Here is a 13,780-nt window from a genome sequence, read left to right on the forward strand (position 1 = left end):
CTGATATAGTGACACATTCGATGGTATTATTGAAGGGGTGAAAAACTGTGGGTAGAACTGATGAATTTACATACTGAAGGTGGTACTGATAGAGTGAAACACGGTCGGGAAGAAATGATGGAATGACATACTGTGGGGTTGTACTGATGAGAGTGGCACGATCTTGGGTACGACTAATGGAGTAACATGTAGTACTGATGGAGTGACAGACTGTGAAGTAGTATTGATGGAGTAACCTAACGTAGGGTAGTGTTGAAGTAATGGCACATTCTGGGGTAGTTCTAATGGGGTGACACACTGTGCGGTAGTACTGATGTTGTGATATAATGTGGGATGGAATTGATGGAGTGACACTGTGCGGTAGTACTGATGGAGTCACGCACTTTAGGGTAGTACTGGTGTAATGGTATACTGTGGGATAGTACTGATGGAGTGACGCACTGTGCGGTAGTACTGGTATAACGGTATACTGGTGGATAGTACTGATGGAGTGACGCACTGTGGGGTAGTACTGATATAACGGTATACAGTGGGATAGAACTGATGGAGTGACGCACAGTGGGGTAGTACTGGTGTAACGGTATACTGTGGGATAGTGGTGATGGAGTGACATCGGCGAGACCAAGCGCAAGATCGACGATCGTTTCGCTGAACAGCTCCACACTGTCCTACCTGATCTCCCGGTTGCTCAGCACTTTAACTCACCCCCGCTCCCCCATTCCCAATGTGAACTTTCTGTCCTGGGCATCCTCCATTGTCAGAGTGAGGCCCAGCGCAAATTGGAGGAACAGCACCTCATACTTAGCTTGGGCAGCAAACATACCAGCGGTATGAACATTGACTTCTCTAACTTCAATTAGCCTTTGCTTCCCCTCTCTCTCCACCCCTCCTCCTTCCCAGTTATCCCACCAGTCTCACTGTCTCCAACAAAATTTTATCTCTTTCCCGCCGACCTCTCCGACATCAGTCTAAAGAAGGGTCTCGACCCGAAAGCAGGGACTCCGCAGTAGGACTTGGACATGTTGGGGGAATGTGCAGAGAAGTGGCAGATGGAATATAGTCTAGCAAAGTGCGGAGTACTGCATTTTGTTAGTAGGAATAATGGCGTAGACTATTGTCTATGTGGGGAAATAATCCATAAATCGGAAGTGCAAAGGGACTTGGGAGTGCTGGTTAAGGATTCCCCAAAATTTTATCTGCAAGTTGAATCGGTGAGAATGATCAGCCATGATCACATGGAATGGTGGTGCTGGCTCGAAGGGCCGAATGGTATACTCCTGCACCTATTGTCTATTGTCTATTGTCTAATGGATGCAAACTCAATGCTTGCATTTATTTCAAGAGGACGTATACAGAAACACGGATGTAATGCTGAGACTATACAAGGCGCTGTGAAGGCCGCATTTGGAATATTGTGAGCAATTCTGGGCACCATATCAGAGGAAAGGTGTGCTGGCTCTGGAGAGGTTCCAGAGGAGGTTTACAAGAATGATCCCAGCAATAAGTTAACCTATGGCGATCGTTTGGTCAGCTCCCGGCTTGCACACGAAGTTTAGAAGTATAAGGGTGGACCTCTTTGAAACATACAGATATGTGAATGGTTTGGATCAAGTGGATGTGGAAAGTATGTTTCCACTTGTGGGAGCGTCTCGGACAAGAGATAATTTCCTCAGAATTAATCTACGTTCTCTTTTGAAGATGATCAGAAATTTATTTATTCAGAAGGTGATGAATTTGTGGAATTATTTGCCACAACAGGCTGTGTAGGTCACGTCAGTGGATATTTAAAGGCGTAGACAGAAAGATTCTTGACTAATGCAGGTATCAGAAGTTATGGGGAGAAGGCAGGAGAATGGGGTTTGGAGGGCAAAAGATTGGCGGATAAGACGATTGGCCGAATGGTCTAATTCTACTCCTATTCCTTATCACCCAATGCCCACCTGCGGTATTGCGTTCGATGGACTTACTGCCCCTTGCTTTCCCCGCACACCTCGTTTAAACTTCATCCCTTTCACCATAAAGGGGTGGCCCTCAATACTTGATATTTCCATCTCGAGAGGAATGTTCTGACTGTACCATATCTTTGCCTCTCATAATTTGATATCGATCTATCAGGTTACTGCCCGAACTCCGATGAACCAGTCCAACGTCTGGTTGTTCATACGCTCCAGGCGATGTTCTTGTAAACGTCTTGAATGAATGGGTGACGTTTCGGGGGTCGAGACACTTCTTCAGACTGATATCACCGGATGGGGCCGGACAAAGATGGGATATAGACGGAGACAGGAAGACTGGTAGGAGAACTGGGAAGGGGAGAGGATTGGGAGGGAAAGCAGGGACTATCTGAAGTTAGACAAGTCAATGTTGATACCGCTGAGGTGTAAACTACCCAAGCGAAATATGAGGTGCTGTTCCTCCAATTTGCGCTGGGCCTCACTCTGACAATGGAGGAGGCCCAGGACAGAAAAGTCAGATTGGGAATGGGAGCGGGAGTTGAAATGCTGAGCCATCGGGAAATCAGCTTGTTTGAGACGGAATGAGCGGAGGTGTTCAGCGAAACGATCGCCGAGCCTGCGCTTGGTGTCGCCGATTGAGAGACGTTGACACTTGGAACAGCGGATACAGTTGATGAGGTTGGAGGAGGTGCAGGTGAACCTCGGCCTCACCTGGAAAAAAAGTTTGGGTCCTTCGATGGAGTTGAGGGGGGAGGTAAAGGGACTCGCCCCTCGAACGAAACCTGCCCCTTTACCTCCCCCTCGATCAACACCTGTCCCTTTACCTGTCCCCTACTAGCCTTCTAACCGTCTCGCCAAATAGCCATCTACCTTTCAAGCGATCTAACCATCCAGCCATCTAGCCATCTTAACTAGTCATCTATACGTATAGCTATTTAGTTAGCAATCTAACTATCTAGCTCGGTATCACAAAATGAGGGAATGGGTGACGTTTCTGTTCGGGACCTTTCTTCAGTCTTGACCCGAAATGTCACCCATTCCCTCTCTCCAAGATGCTGCCTGACCTGCTGAGTTACTCCAGCATTTTGTGAAACCTTCGATTTGTACCAGCATCTGCAGTTATTTTCCTAACTACCCAGCTATCTCACGTGCTAGGTAGCTGTCTATGAAGCTGGATCTAACAAGATCTCCCTCTCTCACGAGGCACACAGAGGATGAGAGAGAGAGAGCGCACCCCTCAAATAGCTGCCTAGATAGAGAGCTACCTATCTTACTATCAATATATCCAGCTATCTCGCCATACAGATGTCCAGCTTTCTAGCTTTCTAGTATTGCATGTAGATAGCTAGCTAGATAGTTCGCTATCTTGCTATCGAGATAGCTCACACGCTGTCTGGCAGTCTATCCTGCTGGCTAGCAATGTAGCTCTCGAGATAGCTGGATTGATAGCTACAGAGTTAGATATTTTGGTAGCTACATAGCTAGGTCGCTAACGAGACTGATGGCGAGGCAGAGAGATAACTAGATTAGTAGATTGTTAGCCAACCGCTTTGACGGCCAGATAGCGGTTTAGCTTGGTAGAGCTTTGCTAGATGGCTAGTGAGCTAGGCATCTAGCCAGCCACACCAGTAGATGGCTCAGTAGACAGATAGTAAGTGAGTTTTACAGAGATTTAGCACCTATCTAGCTGGATCCAACTAGGACTCTCTCGTTCTCCCTTTCACGCGGCCGCCAGAAAGCGAGTGAGCGAGAGAGGGCACTCCACAAAGAGTTTCCTACAAAACTACCTAACTATTTTGCTGTGCAGAGATCCAGCTATCTCGCCACCCATCAGTCTAACGTTCAAGCTATCTACCAATGCAGCTATTTAGCTATGAAGAGAGCTAACACGCTCTCTGGCTGTCTTTCCCGCTGGCTATCAATCTACATAACTTGATATCCAGCTATCTAGCTGTCATGCTAACTAGTAAAGCAGCTTTCCGCCTATTTAGGGATCCAGCAACCTATCAATTTGACTATCCATCCAGCTGTCCAGCTGTATAGTTAACAGGCTAAATAGCTATCTCTCTAACTAGCTAGCATGCTATCTATCTCTCTATCGAGCTAGTCACCTAGCTATGCACACTCCTAACTATTTACCTAGCTAGCTATCTTACTCTATAGCTAACTATATATTTAGATATCTCCCCAGTTATCTACCCCGTTGGCTAGCAATCTGAATATCCAGCTATCCAGCTATATAGCTAGCAGTCTAGCTAGATATCCAGTGATCTAATTACGGAGCTATCTATCCATTTGTCTCTGTAACAATCAACCTAGCTATTTATTTCTTATTCTGGCCATCTAGCGATTTACATATCTCCTATTGCTATCCAACTATCTAGCTATTTAGCCATGCGGTTATCTATCTAGCCAGCTGCATAGCTATCTAGCTATCTAACTAACTATGTAGCCAGCTGGCCATCAAGCCTTCTAGCCATCTACTCATCAAGCCATCTCGTTATCTGACTACCCACCCATCTGGCGTTATTCAGCTCGCCATCTACCCAGCCAGCCAGCTTCCCAGCTGATCAATTAGTCAAGTAGCCAACTAGCCTTTCATCCGTCTAGCCAGATAGCTATTTAGGCATCTAGTCATCCAGTCATCTAGATATATAGCCATTATGAGCGATCTATCTGGCAATTAATTTGCTAGGTAGCTATCTACAAACCTAGGTATAGCTAGATCTCCATCTGCGGGCCTCGAGAGAGAGGGAGCGCACCGCATAGAGAGATGCCTATGTCTCTAGCTAGACAATAGACAATAGGTGCAGGAGGAGGCCGGGAGGAGACCATTCGGCCCTTCGAGCCAGCACCGCCATTCAATGTGATCATGGCTGATCATTCTCAATCAGTACCCCGTTCCTGCCTTCTCCCCATACCCCCTGACTCCGCTATCATTAAGAGCTCTATCTAGCTCTCTCTTGAATGCATTCAGAGAATTGGCCTCCACTGCCTTCTGAGGCAGAGAATTTCACAGATTCACAACTCTCTGACTGAAATTCTTTTTCTTCATCTCAGTTCTAAATGGCCTAACCCTTAATTAAACTGTGGCCCCTTGTTCTGGACTCCCCCAACATTGGGAACATGTTTCCTGCCTCTAACGTGTTCAACCCCTTAATAATCTTATACGTTTCGACACGATCTCTCCTCATCCTTCTAAATTCCAGTGAATACAAGCCTAGTCGCTCCAGTCTTTCAACATATGACCATCCTGCCATTCCGGGAATTAACCTAGTAAACCTACGCTGCACGCTCTCAATAACAAGAATATCCTTCCGCAAATTTGGAGACCAAAACTGCACACAGTACTCCAGGTGCGGTCTCACTAGGGCCCTGTACACCTGCAGAAGGACCTCTTTGCTCCTATACTCAACTCCTCTTGTTATGAATGCCAACATTCCATTGGCTTTCTTCATTGCATGCTGTACCTGCATGCTTCCTTTCAGTGACTGATGCACTAAGACACCCAGATCACGTTGTACGTCCCCTTTTCCTAACTTGACACCATTCAGATAATAATCTGCCTTCCTATTCTTACCACCAAAGTGGATAACCTCACACTTATCTACATTAAACTGCATCTGCCATGCATCCGCCCACTCACACAACCTGTTCAAGTCACCCTGCAACCTCATAGCATCTTCTTCACAGTTCACACTGCCACCTAGCTTTGTATCATCGGCAAATTTGCTAATGGTACTTTTAATCCCTTCATCCAAGTCATTGATGTATATTGTAAATAGCTGCGGTCCCAACAACGAGCCTTGCGGTACCCCACTAGTCACTGCCTGCCATTCTGAAAGGGACCCATTTATCCCCACTCTTTGCTTTCTGTCTGTCAACCAACTTTCTATCCATGTCATTACCCTACCTCCAATACCATGTGCTCAGCATGTCACTCCATCAGTACTACCACATCGTCGGTTACTTCATCATTACTGCATCAGAACGTGTCATTCATTCGGTACTACCCCATAGAATGCCATTGCATCAGTACTAGCAAATGGATAGTCATTCCATCAGTACTATCCCACAGTGCGTCATTCGATCAGTTCTCCCCCTCAATGTGTCACGCCATCAGAACTACACTATAATATGTCATTACATCAGTACTGCCCCATTTAGTTTCACACCATTAATACTATCCGACAGTGTGCCACGACATCTGTACTACCATATCGCTTGTTCCTCCATCAGTACTACCGCACACTGTGTCACTCTGTCAGTAATACACCAAAATGTTTTACTCCATCAGTACCTGCCCACAGTTTGTCACTTTACTAGTACAACCCCACTGGTGATCACTCCATCAATACAAGCCTACAGTGTGTTAGACGATCATTACTAGAACACACTATGTCACTCCATCAGTACAACCCCAGAGCGTGTCACCTCATTGGTACTACCGCACTATATACCATTCCATCAATACACACCCACAGTGTTTTCAACATCAGTACCACCTTGTGTATTATTCCATTATAATAATAATAATAATAATAAACATTTATTTTATATAGCGCTTTTCCTAGTGCTCAAAGACGCTTTACAAAAACAGTCATGACATAAAAACAAACGGACGAACTGTCCTGACGAGAAGCGGCGAACAAATAGCGCCAGCGTCCTCTCACGTGAGTCCGGCAGTAGACAATAAAGAACACAAGACACACAATTACAATTTTAACACAAATAGCCATCACAGTGATTGCTCCAGGCACACCGTCACTGTGATGGAAGGCAAAGAAAAGTCTTATCTCCTCCTCATTCTTCTCCCGTGGTGCCACGAGGCGATCGAGGCTCCCGACTTTTGAAGCCCCCACCGGGCGATGGAAAGTCCCAGGGCCGAGCCGAGCAGGCCTATGAAGGTCCTGAGCCCCCACCCCCGATGGGAAGTGCCGCGGCCAGGCCACGCAGGGCGATGAAGGGCCTGCGAGCGGGTCATTCAAACCTCGCGCTCCGGGGAGGTCGAAGCTGCCACGTCTGGAGCTCCCGAAAGCCGGTCGCCAGCCAGGGACCTGCGAACTAAAGATGTTGCGGTCCGCAGGGCCCACGGCAGAAGCCTCCGACATGGTAAGTCCAGGCCCTGCGACCGGAGTCTTCAAGGTCGATCCCAGCTGGAGGCCGCCGACTCCACGGTGTTAGGCCATAGCGCGAACGGAGACACGACACGGGAAAGGTCGCATCTCCGTTGAGGAGGAGATTGGGGAAAAAGGTTTCCCCCACCCCCCCCCCCCCCCCCCCACCACCACCACCACCCCCCCCCCCCACATAACCAGAGTTAAAAATAGATCAAAACGTACATTTAAACGATGACAATATACAAAACAAAACAAAAAGACAGAGAGACTGCCGGTGAGCCGCAGCTGCCCAACGCAGCCACGTCCCCTTATTGCACTACGACACAGGGTGTCACTCTATCAGTACTATCCAACGGTGTGTCGCTCCATCAATACTACAGAATGCGTCCTTCCATCAGTACTACCCCACAGTGCTTCAATCCACCAGTATTACTCTGGTATATGTCTATCCAACAGTACTACACCGCAGGGTGTCACTCAATCAGTACTATTTCACAATATGCTATTGCGTCAGAACTGCCACATAGTGTGCCATTCCATCAGTACTACCTCAAAATGTGTCACTCCACCAGCACTACCCACAGTATACCACTGCATCAGTAATAAAATATAGTCTGTTACTCCATCTGTACTACCCTACACTGTGCCACTCCATCAGTGCCTCCCCATAGAGCATCGCACCATCAGGAATATCACTCGGGGTATCATTGCATCAGTACGTTTGTCACTCCATCAGAACAATCCATTATCACTCCATCAGTACTACCATGCAGCGTGTGATTCCATCAGGAATCCCCACAGTATGTCAGTCCATCAGCCCTATCTCATTGTGTCACTCCATCAGTAATTCCCCACAGTTTCACTCTATTAGTATTTCCCCACAATGCCTCACGCCATTAGCACCACCCGATGTTTATCATTTAATCAGGACTATCCCAGTGGGTCACTCCATAACTGCTGCCACAAATTGTGTCATTCCATCAGTATTACCAAACAGTGTGACACTGCATTAGTACTACACCACAGTTTGTCATCACAATAGTACTACCGCTCAGTGTGTCATTCCGTCGGTGAAACCACACAGTGTCTCACTGCATCAATACAACTCCATGGTGTTACACTACATCGGTACTGCCCCACATCATGTCACTCCAGTGCAAACCTAGAACGCGTCACTCCATCAATGCTCCCCGCAATATGTTCTTCCATGAGTACTCCCCAAAGTGTTTCACATCATCAGGACTACCTCAAATGTGTCATTCCATCCGCATTACCCCACAGTGTGCTAACCCATCGCAGCGACTCCATAGTGTGTAATTCCATCACTATTTCACCACAGTTTATCATCGCAACAGTACTACCGCACAACGTGATAATCCATCAGTATTACTGTGTCACTCCAACAGAATGTGTTATTACATCAGTCCTACCCCACAGTGTGTCATTCCATCAACACATCTCCACAGTACGTCATTACATCAGTACTACTCCACAGTGTTACACTCCATCAGTACAACACTGGAGCGTGTCACTCCATCAGTACAACCGCGCAGTGTGTCATTCCATCAGTACTACTCCACAGCGTGTCACTCCATCAGTTTTACCCCAAGGGGTGGGGTGATGGAGTGACAAACTGCGTGGTAGTACTGATGCAATGACATGAGTACTGCCACACAGTTTGTCACTCCGTCATTACTACTTCAGTGTGGAACTATATCAGTGCGACCCCAGGGTGCCAGTCCATCAATTCTACGCCACAGTGTGCCAGTTCCTCAGTACTCCCTCACAATATATCACTCCATTAGTCTACCCCACAGTGTTTCATCCATCAATTCTTCCCCACAGTATGTCATTACAACAGAACTACCTCACAATTTCTCACTAAATCAGTATTATTCCACTGTGTGTCACTTCGTCAGTACTACTCCACAGTTTGTCATAACAACAGTACTACTCATTGTGTCACTCCATCAGTATTACCCGCAGTGTGTTACTACATCAGTAGAGGCCCACGGTGTATCACTCCATCAGAACTACTGCAAAGTGTGTCACTTCATCAGTACTACTACAGTGTGTCACTCCATCTGTACCAACCCACAGTGTGTTAATGCACACGAACTGCATCAACTGGTTTCACTCCATCAGTACTACAGTGTAGAGCTGAAGTGTTCAAATTAGGAGGCCCTGTCATGATGCAGAAGCTGACTGAACTCTTCCAGTCCATGTGGAATGAAGGGAAGGTCCCACAACAGCTGGAAGATGCCAGCATTGTCCACATCTACAAGAGGAAAGGCAACCGCCAGTCTTGCGACAATCATCGAGGCATCTCCCTCCTGTCCATAACTGGGAAGATCTTGGCTCGCATCCTGCTCAACCATCTCATTCAACACCTTGAGCAGGGTCTGTCGACATGATATTTGCTGCACGCCAACTCCAGGAAAAATGCCAAGAGCAGCACAGCGACCTGTTCGTGACCTTCGTCGATCTGACAAACGCCTTCGACACTGTCAGCAGAGATGACTTGTGGAAGATAATGCAGAAGTTTGGCTGTCCCAGCAAGTTCATCACGATTGTCCGGCAGTTCCATGACGGCATGATGGTGAAAGTGCTAGATGATGGAGACGAGTCGGAAGCCTTTCCAGTGACAAACGGCGTGAAGCAAGGTTGTGTTCTTGCCCCTATACTCTTCCGCATGCTGACCGATGCCTTCCGTGACTGCCAGGATGGATTACACATCAGGTACAGGAACTGACAGAAGGCTGGTCAACCTCAGGCGCCTGCAAGCTGTTACAAAGGTGAAGGAGACCATCATCAGAGATTTCTTGTTTGCTGATGACTGCGCCCTCAACGCCAGCACAGAGCAGAAGATGCAGCATGAAATGGATTGCTTCTCACAGGCCTGTGACAACTTTGGTCTCTCCATTAGCACCAAAAAGTCTGAAGTTATGTACCAGCCCACGCCTGGAAAGCCCTACCAGGAACCACACATCACGGTGAAGGGGCAGAACCTACAGGCAGTCGACAGCTTTATGTATCTGGGTAGTACACTCTCGCGAGAGGTGAACATTGACGCTGAGGTCAACAACAGGATTGCCAAGGCCAGCGCTGCCTTTGGGCGACTCCGTGGGAATGTTTGGGAGCGGAGAGGACTCAGCTTTACCACCAAGCTGAAGGTCTACCGTGCAGTGGTACTCTATGCCAGTGAGACCTGGACTGTCTATAGCAGACATGCCAAACAGCTCAACCACATTCACTTGAGCTGCCTACGCAGACTCCTTCACATCAGGTGGCAGGACAAAATTCCCGACACAGAGGTCTTGGAACGGGCCGGAATCCCCAGCGTACACACCCTCCTACGGAAAGCCCAGGCCAGATGGGTATGGAGAAATGTGCCAGGGCAAGCGCTCAGTAGGAGGACAGAAGAAACGGTTTAAGGACTGCCTCAAAGTGTCACTCAAAGATTTGGACATCAACCTCAGCACTTGGGAGTCTCTTGCTCTGGACCGTCCAACCTGGCGTAGCAAGCTCACCACAGGAGCCCGTGCAGCAGAGAACAGACGCACTGCAGAGGCCCAGAGGAAACGCACCGCGCGCAAGGCCCGGGCTTCCTCCACTTCCACTGCAGCACCCATCCACTTGTGTCCTACGTGTGGGCGTGCCTTCCGGGCCCGGATTGGCCTCACCAGTCACTTCAGGACCCACAGTCACCAATCCTCCAACTGAAAGTGAAGTCATGGTCATCTTCCAGCCCGAAGGACGAACAACAACAACAACACAGCGCATTGTGTCACTCCATCAGTACTACCCCCACATTGTTCACTCCATCAGTGCACTGCACAGTGTGTCACTCCATCAGTACTACCCCACAGTGTGTCACTCCATCAGTACTACTGCGCAGTGTGTCACTTCATCAATACAACTCCAAAGTGTGTCACACCATCTGTACTAACCCAGTGTGATAATCCACCATTACTACCATACATTTTGTCACTCCATCAGTTCCACTGCACAGTGCGTCACTCCATCAGTAATGCCCCACAGCGTGTCACGTCGTCACTAAAACCCACAGTATGCCATTACATCATTACAAACACACATGTTCACACCCTCAAACACAGTCAAACACGCACACACACATACCCGCGCACGAAGACACACACAATCTCTCAAATGCAATCACAAACAATCAAATATACTCTCACACATTCTCACATACAATCACACGTACACATGCACTCACACTAACAGATATTCACACGCACTAGCACGAAGAGACACGCACTTATCACACACTTACACACGAACACATTCTCTGCCAACACCATCATATACTCTCCCACACACACACACTATCAAAGAATTACATACACAAACACTCTGACAAACTCACATCCCACATATTCTCTCACATTCTAACAAACAGCCACACACACGCACAGACGCAAACACTGTCCTTCACAAACCCACATACACTCTCCCACTCAGAGACACAGATACATTCAATGGCACTTGCATCCACACTTATTAATGCTCGCACACTCACACGCACACTCACGCACTCACACAGACAGACACACACACACAAATATAGGCACTGTTACATACTCTACCGCTCTCTCACACGCAGACCCGCATGCACACGTGGATATTTTGGGATTGAGTGTATCCTTGGATGTTCGCGGCGAGCAGCGCAGCGCAGCGTGGCCGGGGTGTTCCCGGTGACCGGGGCCAAGCCCCTCAGTCGGCCCGTGTCGGCCCGGCTCGCCCACCGCGGATGGCGATGAGAGCCGCGCCTCGGGAGTGAGGTGGGAGCCGCGAGGAACCGCAGAGAGCGAGGTGGACATTCGGAGAGCGAGGAGCGCCGCTGAGAACGAAGGGGCGACCCGCGGTGCGGCGGCAGGCAGGAGAGAGAACTATCCGGCCAACGTTTGTAACTTTGTCGGTGTCGAAATGTGGCGACACTTGTGTACCGCCTAGGTGAGGTCTGCTACATGATGTTACCGGGTTGTCTGCAAAACTAAGCATTTCACTCTACCTGGGTACGTGATAATAAGGTATCACTGAATCATTGAAATTCCTGCAACCGCACACACTAACGCGTACGCACACACACCGACTCATGTGCACAATCTCACACATTCACACTCGCATACACGTGCTAGCACACTCTTGCACGGACTCGCACACTCACACTGTCATACACAATCAATATCCAATGCGAGTCAGGCTACACCTCTGGAGAAATCTAGTTGAGTATGTCAGTTCAGTGCAGTTTATTGTCACGTGTACCGAGGTACCGTGAAAAGACTGTTGCGTGCTACCCAGTCAATGGAAACAAAATACTTCATTACAGTCGAGCCATTTACAGAGTATAGATACATGATAAGGGGATAACGTTCAGTGCGAGGTAAAGCTTGCAAAATCCGATCGAGGATAGTCCGAGGATCAACAAAGAGGTAGATAGTAGTTCAGCATTGCTTTCTGATTGTAGTGGGATGATTCCGTTGCCTGATAACAGCTGGGAAGACGCTGTCCCTGAAACTGGAGGTGTGCATTTTCACACTTCTGTACATTTTGCCTGATGGGACAGAGGAGAAGCAGGAGTGGCAAGGGTACGACTCGTCCTTGATTATGCTGCTGGCCTTGCCGAGGCAGCGTGGTTTATAAATTGAGTCAATATATGGGAGGTTGGTTTGTGTGATGGTCTGGACAATTCGCAGCAATTTTTTGCGTTCTTATATGGAGCTGTTCCCAAACCAAGCTGTGATGCATCTTGATAAAATACTTTCTATGGTGCATCTGTAGATGTTAGTGAGAGTTGTAGAGGGTACGCTGAACTGGCTACGCCTGCCAAGGACATGGATGGGTGAAGTTTCGGTTCGGGACCCTTCTTCAGACTGATTGTGGTGGGACGGGGGAACAGCAGGATAAAGCGAGTTGAACGATGAACGGGTGAATACCGTTTTCGTTGTCAGGTGCGAGGTAAGGGTTGAGCAGGATGGAATTATAAAGAAAGAGGAAGTAATATCGGTTGATGATGTGGCGGAGGGATGTATTGGTGCGAGTCCGGATGAAACACGAGGAAGAGCGAGGGGGAAGTGGGAATTTGCACTTAGTTACCTAACATTGGATAATTCAAAGTTCATACCATTAGGAATTCTCTGCCTCAGAAGGCAGATGAGGCCAATTTTCTGAATGCACTCAAGAGAGAGCTAGATAGAGCTCTTAAGGATAGCGGAGTCCGGGGGGTATGGGGAGAAAGCAGGAACGGTGTAGTGATTGAGAATGATCAGCCATGACCACATTGAATGGCGGTGCGTACAGGCTCGAAGGGCCAAATGGCCTCCTCCTGCACCTATTGTCTATCGTCTATTGTTGCAAGGCACCAAGGGCGGAATATGAAGTGGCGTTCTTTCAGTTTGCATGTCGCTTCAGTCTGGCAATAGATGAAGCAAAGGACAGAAAGGTCAGTGTGGGAAGGCGAGTTACAACGGGAAGATGCGGGAGGCCTTGACGGAACGACGGTAAGTGTTCAGCGGAACGGTCGCCGAGTCTCCACTTGACCACTTGATGCAAAGGAGACCATACCTGGAACACCGCATGCAATAGAAGGGAATAGATGAGGTGCATGTGAACAGCAGCCTCACCTGGAAGGGCTATTGAAGTGTGAGGGAACGGGGTAGAGAGACATCTCATGGTGGCTAG

Source organism: Rhinoraja longicauda, chromosome 43 (genome assembly GCF_053455715.1).
Source record: "Rhinoraja longicauda isolate Sanriku21f chromosome 43, sRhiLon1.1, whole genome shotgun sequence".
Classification (NCBI taxonomy): Eukaryota; Metazoa; Chordata; class Chondrichthyes; order Rajiformes; family Arhynchobatidae; genus Rhinoraja; species Rhinoraja longicauda.